Here is a 16,942-nt window from a genome sequence, read left to right as displayed (position 1 = left end):
AGGTCTGTCCCTGACCTGTATGGCCCATGGTCATACTTGTCCTAGGTGATTGACTTGTATTATTGTATTAACTCTTATAATGCTTTGATGTGGTGAACACTATTGTTTTTTCCATTTCACATGCTAACAAACTTGTCCAGGCCACAGTTACTCAGCAGGGGGACCAAGATTGGCACTAGGCCACCTGGCTACATGCAATGATAAGTAGGTAAGCGTTTATCAAGGCACTCTAATTTGGAGCAAATGCCCAGTTCTTGTAACTAGTTCTCCCACAACCGATTTTAAGCTACCAAAGTCTCATCGACAAACTGACAACATTGTGCAAATGTGAAAGTCCTTTGTCATAAGCTGGGGCAGGCCAGCCACTGACGCACCAGGCACTTCACTTACGTCCTCCCTGGAGAGCTCGGTGCTAACGGAGTGCTATTGAGGCTGCTCCGTAGCAGACTGCTCAGTACATTCAGATCTTAACTCCATGGTGACAATGTGGTATCAGACACATTGGCTAACCTCTCTGAGCTTCAGTTTGCTCAAGTCTGAAATTAGCTGTTAGGGGCTTCAGTGAGCTCACCAGATGGGAGACACAGGGCCTGACATACAGTACATATGTCCTCAAGCTTCAGCTCCTTCTGATTGTGTTTTGCACTTGGGTCACTTGGGACACCATGTCTGGGTTTCCTCTGCAGACTTCTTGGTCAATAGTTCTCCTGGTGTTGGGTCATATTAACCTTCTGCATGATTGTGATGGTGGGGCAGCAGCGGCTGAGCTGGTTGCCAGGACAGCCACAAAGCAGAATTTTGCTGTTTTCTTTCCTGTTTTATCACAATATCCCTATGGTCTGAAGGGTCCCAGAGCAGTGGGTAGAGCTCCTTTCCACGTGGGGCCCGAGTGGTGCCTGAACTGTTGGGGAAAATGTCTCAGCATGAAAATCAATAATTAGTAAGCCATCTGCATACTTTTGTCTACACAAGTGCTTTAACAATATCTTCCAGTCTTCTGCATGGTGCTGGAGGATAGCATCCAGCCATCTGGATCTATGTTAATTCCCTAAATTGTTTACCCATGCCTGTTTCAAAGGCTGTTTCCCATCCTTATCTATGCTTTAATGATTTACCTATGGCAATCTGGGAAGCTGAGTTCATGGTAAGCAAGGAGTAGAGGGGAAAATTGACATGTAGCTACCATTTCCTGGCTTTATGGTGGAATCGATACAAGCCATTCCACAGCTCCGTAATTAACTGTTCACTTGCTAATGTTGGCTTTTTTTAACTAAATGTTTTTATTTTTTAAATCAGTGGAGTAGCCAGGAAATTACAATCAATATTTTAACCATTTCCTATTTGTTTCCACTGTGTTTCTTAGAACTGCTTACTACCAACAATGTTCCAGAGAAAATTTAAATTGCTTAAGAGCTCAGGGAAGAGAGAGAGTTCAATTTGTTTCCTAGGGACTTCCTTCTACCATACCAGGGCATAATTCCTGATGTCCTCCATAGTGCCAGATTCTGCCTTCTTACCTGACACAGTCTCACCATTCACCAGACATCCAGGGCACTTTCAAAGAAGTCAGACAACAGAGGGGGTTTGGACTTACATGCAGAGCCTGGGTTGTCACTTGAATGCACTGCATTTTGTTATATTCAACACGAGCCTCATGTCTATATGAGCATTTGGTATAATAATCACAAGAGCACCCTCGTATTTAAGGGCTAGAAATCTATGGAGCAGTGTCTTGGTCCCTTTCATGTTACTGTGATAAAATGTGTGACAGAAACAACTTATGAGACTGTTTTTTAAGGTTAATCCTCTCCATGGTTGTTTGTCCCAGTGAGCTTGGCAGGACCTCAAGGCAGAGGGAATGAGTGGCAGAGGAGAGATATTCACTTTTTGGCTGACCAGAGGCCAGGGAGAGTCAGGAAGCAACTAGGGATACTAGTTTTCTAACAGCCTTTCCACAGTGGCCTACTTCCTCTACCCAGATCAGACCCCCGAAAGTTTCTACCACCAGTTAGGGAGCAAGCATTCAAACCATTCTCTAAATCCTACAGCTGAGTACCTTGCCAAGTGTGGTCCACAAATACGAGGGAACTGCAACCTTGCAATACCAAAACAAGGCAGAAACTATTGTTAGGACTTCATTTTCAACGAGAAATGTGAGGCTCTGGAGATGGTCCCGTTTGGATTTAGTGCTATCAGCAGCAGGGAGCCAGCAGGGAGTGCTGATGAAGAGAACAACTGGGTATGCTTTCTGATTTTTAGTCAAAACGTGACTCCTCCCTGGTCTCTACCTGGGCAGAACCCCCAGAATTCCAGAGGCTACCCAGTTAAGCCCTCCCCCCACCGTTTGTCATGTGAACTTTCAAACACTTGGCATATGTTCACAGGAATATGATTGAATAGCAGGTGGCTGCTGATTATTTTCAAATCCATGAAGGTCCAGGTTTGGGTCAGACCAAAGGCAGGGCCTATATATGCCTTGGCATAGTGCCCCTGGACTCCACCATCTCATCCTCGACCCTTTGACAGCCTCTCAGGAGCAGAGCCAGGAGCTTCCTGGGGGTAGGGGCTCAGTTCCTTGAGACCTCTATGGGATTCCTTTCTTTGGCTTTACCCACAAGCCAGGGCTGTATCCACTAAGTGGGCGGCTACACACTAAGCTTTGAGACTCAGTTTCTTAGTGTTCTGCTACTTTAAGGTATGAGCCACTGAACACATGCCTTTAGCTTTCATTATCTAGAACCGGGTACACATATTCCTGCAGGTAAAGGAAAGTATCTAGGAAAACAGAGGGAAATATGCTGTTAGCTTACAACTTAGGTAACTAAAGAACCCTGGGTAGCTCCACCCTTCTATTCAGTGAAGAGAAACCCTCCCCCTCCCCTGCTTTATCAACTTTGGAAGTGCCCTTTGATGACAACCAGGGTGAATTCATGTTTCCAGCAATCACAAGAAATCCATGTTTCCAGCAGTAACTGATAGGAGCCCTCACTGTGCCTCTCTGATTACTTGTAAGACAGTCTGGTTACTTTTGAGACGGTCTCGTAAGATATCTGGGCTACAGTGACCCTTGATCACATGACCTAAAGCTGGTTCCATGGTGTTAACACCAAGCTCTTTGCCTGACCTTCATCGTTCTTAACATTTGTTTAGGTCATAGAGCTCCTGAAAACATGATGACAGCTATATGTCCCTTTTCCAGGGTATGCACAATTCTGTGGCCAGCCTCCCCTCCCCCAGTTTCCTAGAAAGCTCCAGGAAGAACAAAATCTATGAACAGTCACTGAGCAGAGATGCCACACCAGTCAGAGTGGGTACCACTGAGGTGCCTGCAGAAAGCAGGCCCAGGGCTGCCCTCCTGGGATGTAAGTTACAGAGGCCAGCTGCTGCTGACTTCTAGAGAGAAAACAAAGAAGGGAAGGGGAGAGGAAGTGCCAGAGATGGGCGTAGGGCTTTGAAACATTACACAGGGTGGCCAGGTGACATTTATATCAAGACTAAAGGAAATGAGGAAGCTGGCCTGTCTGGGGGAAGTGAATTCCAGCCCTGGGGAAGAGCTAGTGCAGAGGACCTAAGGTGAGAAGGACCTAGCCTGTTGAAGAAGGGCCAGGAGGCCCATGTGGAGTGATTTATGGTGATGGAGGAGGCAGCTCTGTCCCACTTGGCCATCAGAAACCCTTCCACTTTCTCAACTTTTGTGCAGAGTCAGTACAGCATTTTGCACAGTAGAAAGCAGAGGGGTTTGCTGAAGGGAAGACCCTGGCCAATCTTGCTCCTGGAGTGAGCCAGTAGGAGGTGCAGGAGCCTGGAAGCAGAGGTTATCCACAGAGAAGATTGGGCCCATGCTTTTTTTTTTTAAGCCAGAATTTCTGTGGAACTGGATAAGGAGTATGGCTGAATTATTGAAGCTTCCAATGAGGAGGTCCTAGGTAAGTTAAAGAAGCACACTGCCTTGAGATCTTGAACTCTGGACTAGGCATGCTAGGGGACCAGCAGGTCCCTGGCTAAGTAGAGTGAAGAGAAAGCCCCCTCCCTGATGGCTAAATTCACGTGTAATATTAGATGGCTAGGGGCCTTTGAATTAGCAGTGCCAGGCAGTTAGCTTTTGGCCAGGTCCACAGCTGTGATCTGTGCTTCCTTCCAAAGACACTGGAGGAATGCTCATCACTGCCTTCCTGGAGGATGCAGTGCTTGGGGCTTGAGTGGTACACCACCAGGAGTAGAGCTCCATCTCCCCCTTTCTTGGTTAGTGCACATTTAAATGATAAGAGTCCATGAACACGGCTTCATGGTGGTTGGCTATCCTACTCCTTTTAACTCTGTTCAATCCGATATTCTTGAAGAGACTCTCAAGCTCTCTCAGCCATAGGAACCCTAGATGGGGTCTCCTAGCAATCTACAGTCTCTGGTGGCAGCTGCAGGTCCAAAGTAGAAAGGATTGTGCCCTGCTCCAATGTATTCCTACCAAACTGCCAGGCTGAGACATGCACACACACACACACCCCTCTTGACCCATGGATGGTTCTTGCCTCCTTTATCCAGCATCCGTGCCTTGAGTTTGTGCCCGAAAAGAGCTGGGTCACCACAGAGCTTTAAAAAAGCTGAGGGGGAAGACTCAGCTTTGTAGCACCTAAGATGCCCACCAGGAGATTTTTGTCGTCGTTGGTTCTAGATGTGTCGATCCCCCCCCACACACACACACTGTCCTATATCCTAGAGCTAAGGGGGGAAATGAAAAGGGGGGACTGTGTGGGCTACGCCCCCCCCCCCCGCCATGACCTGGGACTTCCTAGGACAAGCAGACAAGAGCGCCTTGCTACTACTTAGAGGTACCTGCAGGAGCCCAGCGCTAGCTGTAGGAGTGAGTCATCGTGACATTTCCCTGCGGTGCTCAGCCCCTGCTGCCACTGCTACTGCAGCAGCTGCTGCCGCTCCCACCAGGGATTTTTCAGGTTAGTCGCATGCATGCCCGGGTTGGGTACCCTGAAGAAGGGAGTCAGCCCACAGTACCAGAGAACAGAGATGGAGGTCTCCAGCCTCAGCGCCGGGGGTAAGGGGGTCGGGTGGGGGGTTGGGGGTACTGGCCCACTAGGCAGTTTACAAGCAACTCGGGCTACTGCAAAAGCCACAGGTGTTGGTCCTGTGATCAACTCCTCCATAAACAGCTAGTCCAGTCAAGCTTGAGCATGGTCTTTGCTCGCCCTGGGCCCAGAGAAAGAGACAGAGAGCAACAGAGAGACTATGGCCAGCGTGCCTGAGTTCCGGGATAAGCTTACTGGCAGCGAGAACAACAATCAGCCTCTGAGCTGAGGACAGACCGGAGGGGCGGGGGAGAAGGGGGGGATGAGGAGGGGGACATCAAGGAGGGAGAAGGCGCGCGCACTTGCGCGCCGAGGGTGGGGTGGGGCACAGGCGTGTAGGTCAATGGCTGACACTTGGGAGCCTAGGTCCCTACTGTAATCACTCCTGGCTGGTTTGTTTGATCATCCAGATATGAGTTGTTGATGAGCCTACAGACACATTGCTTGCAGAGTGAGACCAGCGCCACCCGCCACGGAGCAGCTGCTACCCACTGCAGGTGAGCGCCCTTACCTGAAGGAGGAGGGAGAAGTGGCAGCTCTGGCTTCAGAGTCAAGCTGTGTTGAGATTGAGAAGGGGTCTCCCTCTCTGTTTACTTCATCATCATCTGTCTGCCTCTCTCTGTCAGCTTTCTCTTGGTTTCTGTCTCTCACCCTCGTCTTCAATCTCTCAGGCTAAGTCTGGAACATTCTCTCACCTTATCACGGTTGAGTGCTGGCTTTTCTGCTCACTCTCACTCTTCTGTCCTTCCGTAATGCTCGCTAGCCACCAGCTCGCTCTGTTCTGAAACTAACTGGAAAAGTTAACCTGAGGCGTATGACTTTTCCCCTAGGCCCAGGGTCTCCTATGGCCCTGGAGGGGCCCCATCCCATTCTTATGACTGGGCTTGCTTTCTAACCCAGCTATTGCTTCTCCCGATCAGCGCACAGTGCAGCCACTTGACTTCGTTGGTATAGGCCACCCTTCACCTCCTAAGCAGCCTTTGAGGTAACTATGCCCTCACCCTTCCCACGTCTCTCCTAGCTGCCCCAGGGAAAAATGAGGCTGCCACTACGAATCCAGCCCGCTGTTCCTTCGCCCATTAAAAAGTGTCTAGAGGATTTGGGAAGTCCCTTGAGCGACTGGCTCTTAGTTTGCTTGTGTCTACATCCCGGTCTGGAAACCCTGCGTTTTAAGGCTTGAGGCCGGTGGGGTCGCAGGCAGGGCAGCGCAGCTTCTCCTTTAAGACCAGAGCTGCTCGTCGCCGTGAGTGTGAGGGTGTGTGAGTGTGCGGCGTGCGTGTCTCCTCCTCCCCGAGTGACACAGCAGTGAGAAATGCCTATCAGTAACTTAAACCCCCCCGAAACTCCACCTTCCGGGCGCGCGGCGCGGAGCCGGGTGGTGGGAATGGAGCAAGCAGATTGAGGCCGCCACTGCAACGCCGCCAGCATGAACTTGGCCGCGAGCTGAAGCGGCGGGCAGCGGGCGGGCGCGGGGGCACCGGCCGCTAGCCAGGGGGTGATCTTCATTCCGGCTGGGCCATTCGGCGGGCGCCTGCGGGGAGGCTGCCTGTGCCGGCGGCTGCCCGCCCCTCCGACTCTGCCCTGGCTGCTGCTGGAGCTCCGCAACACGGTAAGGGTGAAGGCGGATGCGGGAGGTCCGACTACTAGGGTGGGGGGGGGGCTCCAGGGTGCACTTATAGCCCCCGCTTATAGTCTCTATCTTTGAGGATCCGGGGCCCCGGGGTGCTGTGAGATGGGAGACCCCAAACTTTGCTCTGAGCACACGGCCCACCTGGCGCTGGGGGTTGGCCGCCCCCCTCGCGGACTGGCCTAACTGGGGTGAGCGCATGTCTCAACGTCCAGGGTCTTTGGTCTCTGCCTTCTTTTAGGCGCCCCAGGGGGAGTCCAAAACTGGGCGGAGGCAGCTGCATTCCGAGGAGAAAAGGTATAGAGGGGTGCAAGCTGCGCGGGCTCCACGGGCTACATTAGGTTAGCAGGAAGCACCCACTCCATCCCCACACCCCTGGGCCGCTTGCTCACTGCCCAAGGTGCCATCAGAGATTCTGTCTTCTCATGCCAGCCCCCGAGTCCAGCAGTGGGCACTAGATGAGGAATACCCCCGCCCCAAATTAATTTGCTGCCGCGGAACAGAGTGTGGGGTGTGCGCGTTGCCCTGCGCTTCCCCCACCCCATTTGCCAACTCCTCCTCATGAAAGCAGCCTGGAGCAAAACTGGGGGCCTGAGGCAGCTCCAACAGATTCCCACCCAGCATTCCCAGAGCCCCTGCGCAGGAATTGGCGCTCCAAGCTCCCGGGCATTCTCTCTGCAGCCTAGCCAGGCGCCAAGCTCTGCCCAAGGCGGGTGAGAAGCCCCCCGGAGCGCCGCCAAATACTTTTCTTGGCCACTTGGTTTGGCCAGGTTCCGTCCTGATGCAGTGAGTCCGAAGCCTGGAAAGCTAGCGGTGCTGTCTGATTCCGATCGGTGATTAAATTCGGACTGAGCGAACACTAATAGGATTACCCCACAGAAAAACTCGGCCCTAAAGCCATTGGAACCTGGGCAAACAGACGCGCCTCAATCTGGGGGATTCACTCCCCGCTGGGCTCCTGCAGCTGGGTGCGGCTGAGTCGGGCACCCCGAATGTGGGTGTGTGAGAGCAAGGGCAGGAGCACGGAGTGTCTAGGGAACCTGGGGAGATTGGATTCCAGTTGCTGGGGTAGCTTGTCCTTGTTATTTGGCAGCAGAAGGAACCCCTTAGAGTACCGTCCTCAAGCCAAATGTTCCCTTTGCGGGTAGCCGACCAAGGCCGGTTCTGGGACATTGTCTGTGAGGGCGAGAGAGCCTAGTCGAGGAGAGCAGGTCGTGCTGTAACAAAGACGCAAAGTCTCCTCAAGCCTCAGCAATTCTCAAAGAGTTTGCTAGGGAGAGGGCCAGGGTCTTCCAGAGAAGACCCCCGCGGGAATCATGTCTCTCCCCCCCCCCCATCGGCCCCGGGCCATGGCCGCTACTCCTGTTCCCTGCCTGCGGTGGGTGGATGGGAGCATCACAGCGGCTCGGCCCAGTTTCTTGGCAGGCGCAGGCTCTCGCTCTGGTGCCCACTGACCGGGCGGGGTCTACCATGCACCCACCAGGGCTTCCCGGCTGCCACCGCTGCTCTGGGCCCCTGGAGGCCGCGCAGCTTCTTTCCTTCCCTCCCTCCCACCTCTTCTTGTCTTTATAGATTCCCCCCTCCTTCCCACCCCCGCCGCCGCCGCCAACAATCCGCTTTATAAAAAGCCCCTTTGTTTCCCAGGAGGCTGGAGAGAGGGAAGGGGAAAGGGACTCAGAGGCAGAGGGCGGGGGGAGGCAGCCTCCCTCCAAGTAGCTTCGAGCCGCTTGGGACAGGAGGGCTAGTGTAGGCAATGGGGGGGGGGGGTCTGTATTTTGAGGACCCTCTGTAAGAGCCCGGGAAATCTCGGAAAGCTCTTGTTCCTGATGTGTTCTATGCACTTGGTCGGCCAGCCTTGGACACCCTAAATTCATGCAGCTAAGACTGTCTGGCCTGCTGTACTGGGAGCAGGCAGGAGCTAGGCGGGAGGCGGCGAATGCTCAGCAGGGTGGGCAAATGCTGCAGGTCCCTGTTATGACAGGGCTTGGGCATAGGGGGCGCCCATTCCTCAGTTTCGCTTTACTTTGGGGCGCCCCTCTCAGCCAAAAAAAAAAAAAAAAAAAAAAACCTAGGGTGGCTGCTGAGCCTATAGGCAGCAGAGGCACTGGTAATGGTTTGAGACTTTGCCCACCTTGTAGTCTAGTTATATTCCTCTTCTTTCCTGCTCCCTACTATCGTATCCCCCCCACACACACACACACACACACTCCACAGGATTGAAACTCTCCGAGGGTGCCCTTTGTTTGAGGCATGAAAAGTGAGTAGCCGCTGCCACCTCTAGGGTAGTCTGGAACTGAAAGTGAACGCAGAAGCTGCCAGGGACCACGCGTTGGCCTGTTGCCTCTATACAAACACAGGGTCTGGCAACAAGGGGTGTCCAAAATGCACCGGCATCAAGTTTTTAGCTGGACAGAGGATTTATGGGCTGTGTTCCTTCCACCTGCTTCCCCCCCACCCACCAAACTTGGGATAAAACCGGGCTTGCCATGTGGGAGGTTAAGCCTGATGTTACAAGTAACCTTTCACATCCTGTCAGCTCGCTCCTCAGGGCTTCTCCAAAAGAACTAAGTTCCTCAGGGAAGATAAGGTTACTGATAAGAACAAAAAGTGACAAATAAGAAGGGGTGGGACCTAACTCAAACTGGTAGTCTTTAGAGTAAACCTACTCCTCTCGATCCCTCCTTGCTTCCACCCCTCCCTGTACCCCCTTAATCTGGTGTTGAAGTCTTTGTATGAGCGCCTGCAGATGCATTCCTTTCTACGTCTTTCTCCCGCTCCACCCCCATAGCAATAAGTGTGCTGTCTGAACATTTTTTGGTCTATAGAGTAGTAGGTGAAGTGGTACCCCCGCCCCACGCACACACATCCCAATTACATCTAAAATCATAAGAAAGTAATCAAAGGGTGAACTGTTGGTTCTACTTTCTCCTCCTTTTGTGCGTTTCTTCTGTAGCAAGATCATTGGAAAATAAAGGTGCTGATGTGCGAGATGGAACATATGGTACCTCCAGAAGAGAGGAGCTGAAATGGCCTTGAACCTGCCGGACAGACCAGCTGTTTGCTGCCAGCTAGAGCAGCTAATCAGCTTTTTCCCCTTAAAGTAACAGCCCTCTTTTCCGTTGATGACCAGTAGCATATTAAATAGGATGTTCTCCAGAGGGGAAAAGTGATGGGATTCTATATTGTTTTGTGCTTTCGCAGATCTCTTGTGTTTTTGCTGCTCTGGGAGCTTGTCTTGCTCTCTAGCTCTACCTGTGTCCAGCTTGTGCCTGTTTCCTCTAGTATTTATGAGAATGATGCTCACAGTAGAACTTGGGAATCAGGGAAAGGGAAGAAAGGGATGAGCTGCTGCTGTTAGGAACACCAGCAGTGCTGCCCCTAGTCTCCCTTTAAAAACATCTTAAGAGTTGAAGGGCTTCCTTACAAGATCTCCATTAAAACCATTCTCTTCGGGCGAGGACCATTTTCAGTTTTTTCTTCAGTACAATGTGGTGGGGGGGGCAGTTTGGCGTTGGAAGAAAGGCTTTAGAAGACACAAGGAAATTCCATGTTAGGAAATCATTAGCAAAGGGTGACTTTGTCTGTTTTCCTGCCACTGACGCTGACAGTGACACAGATGTGTGGGTTGAAACAGGAACGTCATTGAATTTTTAAACTGAACCAGGAAATAGCCTGTTGCTGGAGTTGGGGCGGGGGGGTTACACATTCATTGCCTGTTAAGATAGGAGGTTTGCTGTTGCCAATCCTTTTCAGTAAAGAAAAGGCATTTTTAAACCCAGCAGCAATTTAATCTTTTCTCCCCACTCGCTAAAGGCTTAAAATGCACCTGTTAGTGAATCATGCTTAGGAACTCCATTACTGTTTGGGGTTATGGGATGAACAAAAATTGATCGTAACCAAGTGGTTCTCCTGGCAGAAGTAAGCCTACTTTTTAAAGGGGCTTTGCATATGTAGTAACCATTTTCAATTTCAGTGATTCTGATTTTTCTTTCCCTGAGACAGTAGATGGTTGATCAGATAATTTGACTAGAAACTGGGTAACATTCTTTTCTTTCTAAAAACTTCTATTAATTAACAGAGGGATCATGGGTAAGCTTGTCCTCCCTCCTTGCATTTCCCCTTTAGCCCCTGAATCTGATTCCCTCCAAGTTTCTAAAGTATTAGGATCTGTGAACAAAAATGGTCATTTTCTGGGAAAATCAAGCACCAAGTTCAGCCTTGCCATTGGGGAAAACAGTAAGATAGATAAAGAAATGGGGCTAAGATTTTAAGAGACATTGAAAAGAGGGGAGTTAAATGTGGCAGAAGGCCAAGCAAAACAATATTAAAGTGGGAAGTGTCCCCCTCTTGTGTCTTTGCAAGTGTGAACTTCTAACCTAGAGCTATAGACAAGGAGGCTGAGAGGCAGCCCAGAGTGCCTCTTGTCCAGTACCCCTAATCCAGCCCTCTGGGGGCCTATTGATGGCAGGCCTCCTAATCACTGGGCTGGTCTACAGATAACGGGATCTAAACTCTTTGAAATTGGACTGGCATATTTCCAGAGGACTCATTAAATATAGAGCAGATTTGCTGCCTTGCAGTTATTTAGCAAAGGTTACAAGGACAAAAAGACCTGCTATCCACATACACACATGACCCACTGGGATATGGATTCAGAACTCGATGCTGAACCTTTTCTTAACCCTCCAGTTCTGAGGAGTGTCTTCTAAAGAACACATTTCCTACTTTAAGGATTCAGCAGCAGTGGAAGAATCTGCCACTGTCCTGCTTGATGTTAATATTGATTTTATAACTGGTAAGGGTGGACGTTATGAAGAAAGACCTTTTATCCTCTCAGTTCTTTGGCAATTATCTTGCTGCCATGAATGTTGATACACATATAACTGATGTAACTAAAAAAAAAATCCCCTTATCCAAGCAAAAATGGCTGAGTGTTTGTTGGGGCATAGAGAATGTGAATAGACCGACCCAGATGTCACTGGAGAGGGAGATAAATGATGGAAGAACAGGAGCTGGTTACTATGGATCGGCACAATGAACCCATTCCCATTCCTACACCTCTCACACCACCACCACCATGAAGGGGTAACCTAGGCAGCACCAGTCAACTGGATGGCAAGAAAGGAGCATTGCAAAGCTTAGTTGGAACCATTATGATTTTAAAAATTTTTAGTCAGCAAATCCGTGAACATCTTTAGGACTTTGAGAAGCAAAAATTCACAAGTACAGTGCTGTGGTATGTGTTTATTATTTGTTGCTAGTGTTGTGCCATTGTTCTTGCTACATAAGTGTAGCAGAGGAAGAAGAAAAGGCCTCCTGCAGCTGGGGCCTGTGAATCAAGGAGGTCTGCATGAGGTGAGAAAGGGTTAGCACATTATAGCATATTCATATACGTCCTGTGCGGTCCTGCCCCTAATTACCAGTCCAGAGCTGTTAGTCCTGGAGCATGTATGCAATGCGAGCTGAAGCTGGCATTGAGTTGAGCTTCTCCTTGTCTGCTCTTTCCCCTCCAGTTGTTCTCTCTCCCGTCCTTCCTTTCCCAGACCTTCCTTGGTTTTTCCTTGGAGCCTCACGTTTTCTCCTAAAATATGACCTCCCTAATTTCCAAACAATTGGACATGTTACAATCTAAGAGTCGAGTCCCCTGGGGAAAGAAACCCGGCCAAAGGCACTGAACTCCGTAGAGTAAAGGCTTCTAGGGACACGATCTTGGGCAAAAGAAGGCAAAAAGCTCTTTGCAAAATCCATGAAACTTTCCTAGCCCAGATGGACTGTTTTGACCTCTCATCTCTTCAAGCTCCAGACATCCCCATTGTCTACTGCATCTAGTTCATAAGACAAGGACCTTGCCTAAGCCCTGGAGATAGTTCTAACCCATGATCACCTGATTCTGTCTTTTGACCTTCAGTTAGCTAGTGATTCTTTTTTTATTGTGAAGTCTAAGACCCACAATAAAAACTACAAGTTCCTTACTTTCTCTGGGTACCCTTCTGTGTGTTCTGCCTCACCAGCTATTGTGTTTTCCACCTTTCTCGTACCTGTAGGAGTACCTTGACATTAGGCCATAGGGATACCTGTCTGCTTGTTTTAGAAGAGGTCAGGCTAAAGAGCCAAAGCTACTGAATAGAATAGCATCTAGCTTAGGAGAGTCTGCAGGCCCTGGATTGTGGTTTTTATCTGGTGGTGGGAGAGCAGGACCTTAAGGACTAAAGGCATGGCAATAAATTGCAGTGCTTCGGGGTGTCCAGTGTGTTCTGTGCAATTGGACCAAGCCCCACATTGCTAACCATCCATATTTTTCCCTAGAATTTCAGCCTGAAAAAAAATTAACTCTCAACTTCTTTCATTGGCACACTGGCACCTCAGTTCCAAAGGATTGTAAAGGGGATTGGGACCACAGGTTTGCTTGCCTGTTTCATGGCCCCAGTTAGCAAGCTGACCATTGTCACTATGCACAGTTAACAAAGGAACACCAACTCCTCTGAAGACTCACATGCAGAAAGATTAACCTTATTGTAAGAAGGAGAAATGCGGTGATTTTACAGAAGAGAAGACTGAGGCCCAGAGAGCTGCCCAACTTTTCCAGGAAGATGAGAAGGGCTGCCCAAAGTAGCCCATACTTGCCCTCCAGTTCTCAGGCATGTCCAGAAGATGCCTTTTGCTCAGAAGTTTGAGTAGACGGGTGTTTTTTCAAGGCAGATCAAAAGTGGTGAGAGGAGATGCAGGGCCTGGAGGAGGAGCATTTTGAATTGTGCTGTAAGATAATCTACCCTTGTATCTGTGTGTGCTGTGGTCAGGACGTCATGGGGACCTATTGGAGTCACAGCTGCAAGACTGGACCAAGTTGGAGAGTGAAGGCTGCAAATTCATAATCAGTCTGGGTCTTGGCAGCAATAGTCTCTAACGGGATGATGTCTCACCCTGCTTTCAAGTTGGGCAGTCAGTGCTGTGGAGAGCTTTGCTGGGTAGTCTTTGCTGGCATTTGTACGATGTTGTTTGGGTTTTATTCTCAGTGAGTCCTCGGTATTAATATCTGTCTATGGAAGTTCCAGCACCGACTTTGGAATTCAAAATGGGACAGGAGTTTCGGTGTAATTGCCAACATCACATGCTTTGTGAGGCTAATTCTGAAAGCCTGGCATGCATTATGCTAGGTTTGGGGAGGAGAGCACAGTGTTTCTGAGCTGGGTGTCTGTCAAGGATTAATTTAACCTCTAATTACTACATTTTCTTTGCTGTGTGTTGCATGAACATGTTACAACAAAGCTCAAAGTATGCTATTTTATTTCACTGCCACTCTAAAATTAATTTCAGGGATTTGGAGTCAAATCTGACCCACTTGGTGTTAAAATAGTTATGCTGACATTGGAATTAAAGTGAACAATCTGGTTCTTTCTAGAGATGCCCCAGCCACGGAATAAAGAGCTTGATTATGTTATTTGTTCTCACAGCCCTCAAAATGAGCTCTTGGCAGCATCAAGGAGTGTCGCTACACTAATCCCATTGGGAACTCAACACCCCCAGGGAGCCCCAGAAGCTGCCTCTATATTTTCTAGGTGTTCCCTTGGGATTGAGAATCATGCCTTGAGCAGCAGGGCAGCCCAGAGGTCCTTTCCTTCCCACTAATAATACAATATGAAGCCATTATCTAATTGTAGCCTCCCAGGAGCCTGCTCTGGGGCCCAATCAGATCCATAAAATCACAAGATTAAACTCATGGGGTCCCTCCTCCTAGTCGCCATTGCATGTGCTTTTGCCCATTCTATCTTTTCTTAAATCAGCTAGGTTTATCAAGGGTGGTTACGTTCAGAGCATATTAGATATCAGTATTGACACTGGATTGCAATGCAGAGTGTCTCAGACTTACTTTCATTTTTAATCTGGAAGGGGGCATCGTGACAGTTACTTGAAAGCAGATCTCACCTAGCAACTTGAGACAGCATCATGTATCTGAACAAAACAGTAGTGATTTGTAAAGCATAAAATGTGGCAGTTGGCCATTGCCCTTCGAAAGATGCACTGGTTTGGGACCACGTTCATGAGGCTGGGAGAAGCCCCCAGTGCTGTAGTGAGAACACCCACCCACCTGTGCTCCAGGGTCATCTCTCATGCCAACTAAGGACACTTAAGGCCAGTCACTTCCTCTTGATAGGCCTCAGTTTCCACATTTCTACAGAATAAGAATGAACTAAGGGAATCCAATGCCCTCCTCTAGCCATGGTATTCTGTGATTGGGGAGCACAGTAAGATAGAAACTTCTGAAAATATTTGGAAGTGACATAATGATCAATTGTTTTAGATTACCAAAGACTTGAATGCATAGGGGTGTTTTGCTTTTGTTTGGGTAGGAGGGCATGGAGACAGTTAGATAAAGGAAAGCAGTTCTAGAGGTTTGGCTAAAGACAAAACATTGGCAGTTCTTTGTATATAGCCAAAGAATAGAAAAACGGGAAATTCCCGTAAAGACTTCATTTTGCACGTGAGGATACTGGAACTGAAGAAAACTCCATACCTCCCAAGGGCTATCCAGCAAGTTACAAGACACCAAACTAGTTCAGGCCTCAGGAGTCCCATCTTGCAAAATACCCCATAGTTCCTAAGCACCAGCAGAAGAAACCTTTAGACTGCCCATTACAAATAGGCCTGTAGTCCGCAGAATACAGAACTGCGAGCGTTCTCTTTCTAGCGACCAAACAGTAGCTTATCGGGAAGGAATTTTTATCCCTCACCTCTTCCCCTAACAGCCATGAGTTGTTTTCAGCTAACAGTAAATATTGAATTTTGTTGGTCTTGTACCGATGCCCAATTTCAAATAAAACAGATTTTATGAATAATGGGGGGTGGTCTCTAGGGGCTTGTTATTTGAAATTATTTCATTTTAAACAGATGGCTGTTTTAGGTTTGACTTCGTGTTTTCTAATTTTCATTAGAGAAAGAAAAAACAACCCCAAGCAACCCCACCCTTATTTTTGTAATGAGTAACAGTTTGTCTTGTCTAAAAGAAGCTTTTAGTTTCTCAACTGTTTGCACTCAGAGTGCTCAGCCTTAGTTTGCTTTCTTAATCATGGAACTGTGCTGGCCACCTAGAGCTCATGAGGTGCTTACAAATATACCCATTTCTTCTGGACACTGGCGCTAGCTCTAGGATTGCTCCTCCCCACTTCAGCCTAGGCAGCCCCACTGCTGTGGACTGCGTGGAGGGGAGAGTCAGGAAACTCTGGGCTTGGTGAGGAAGTAGCCTGTGAGCTGAGTTGAGTCCAGCTTCGCCGTCTCATTTTGTGGCCCTGCTCTCTTTGAGCTCCACCAGTCTATCACTACATTGAGGGAGCATCTGGGGGTGATTTTTCTTTTTATGTTGAATCCCCCTGTTTAGAGGATGTGATTTGACCAGAGTTGGGCCTGCCAATGGTTATGTTTATGTATGTTGTGTGTGTATGTGGGTACATACAGCTACTTGTGCTTGTGTGTGGAGGCCTGGAGTCAACATGAGCTCTTTTCCTCTTTCACATGCCACCTAGAATTTCATGTTCAGTGAGAAACTCTATCTCAAAGAGTAAGGTGGCAAGCGATAGAGGAAGAGAGCTGATGGGGTGGGGGGGATCTGTCTACCTCCACAAGGCTTAAATACATATCTGTTCATCAAGTAGCCACTAAGCCATTCTCCAGGGCTACATTTTGATGCTTCTGCAAGAGAAAGGTAGATATCTGGGCAAATACATTCATTAATTATGTAATGCACTGAACTCCTGATGACTGACCTTCAAAAAATGTGTCCCCTTTTCCTCCTGTCCACAGTGGGACTGGCTTTAGGCTGCCTCTTTGCTTCCATGAGAACAACAAAGAAGGAGCATGTGGTACGAAAGTGGAGCCCCAGCTAATGGTCCATTCAAAATGGCCAAAAGTTATCTAGAAAAATAGATTCAGCAAAAGATTTTTATGTGTCTAGTATGTACAGGCATTACAAAAGATGTGGATGGATGGATGGATGGATGGATGGATGGATGGATGGATGGATGGATGAGCAGACCATGAGCTATTTAGTAGCCACTGTGAAAATAAAGATACACATGAATGGCATGTCAAAGATACAAGCATGAAGAAAGCAGAAAGATGACGAGTGCCTTGAAGGAAAAGAAATCAAGGGAGTTAAGCAGTGCCAAGGAGGGTGAGCTTTTCAGTACGATAGGCAAGGACTTCAGTGAGGAAGATTGGAACAAAATGTGAAACCAGAGTGCTG

At 48.8% G+C, this 16,942-nt stretch overlaps 1 protein-coding gene across 6 annotated transcripts in view; it reads left to right on the top strand.

Annotated features, from left to right (window-relative positions):
• Nucleotides 1–5,431: 5,431 nt before the first annotated feature.
• Mamld1 (mastermind like domain containing 1) overlaps nt 5,432–16,942 on the top strand; it is a 127,229-nt gene continuing 115,718 nt past the window's right edge. For 2 of the 6 annotated variants that reach the window (XM_050123656.1, XM_050123654.1), the window contains exon 1: nt 5,432–5,575. The gene's annotated coding sequence lies outside the window, so the exon portion shown is untranslated. Of the gene's footprint in view, nt 5,576–6,428; nt 6,688–16,942 lie in introns of those variants that run through there. The other 4 variants (XM_050123655.1, XM_050123657.1, XM_050123653.1 and 1 more) reach the window with 3 other exon arrangements.

The sequence above is a fragment of the Alexandromys fortis genome, unplaced genomic scaffold (assembly GCF_014885135.2).
Source record: "Alexandromys fortis isolate MF-2015 unplaced genomic scaffold, M_Fortis_MF-2015_v1.1 scaffold_206, whole genome shotgun sequence".
Taxonomy (NCBI): domain Eukaryota; kingdom Metazoa; phylum Chordata; class Mammalia; order Rodentia; family Cricetidae; genus Alexandromys; species Alexandromys fortis.
Note: the sequence above shows the minus strand (reverse complement) of the source record. Positions and strands in the feature narration are given on the sequence as shown.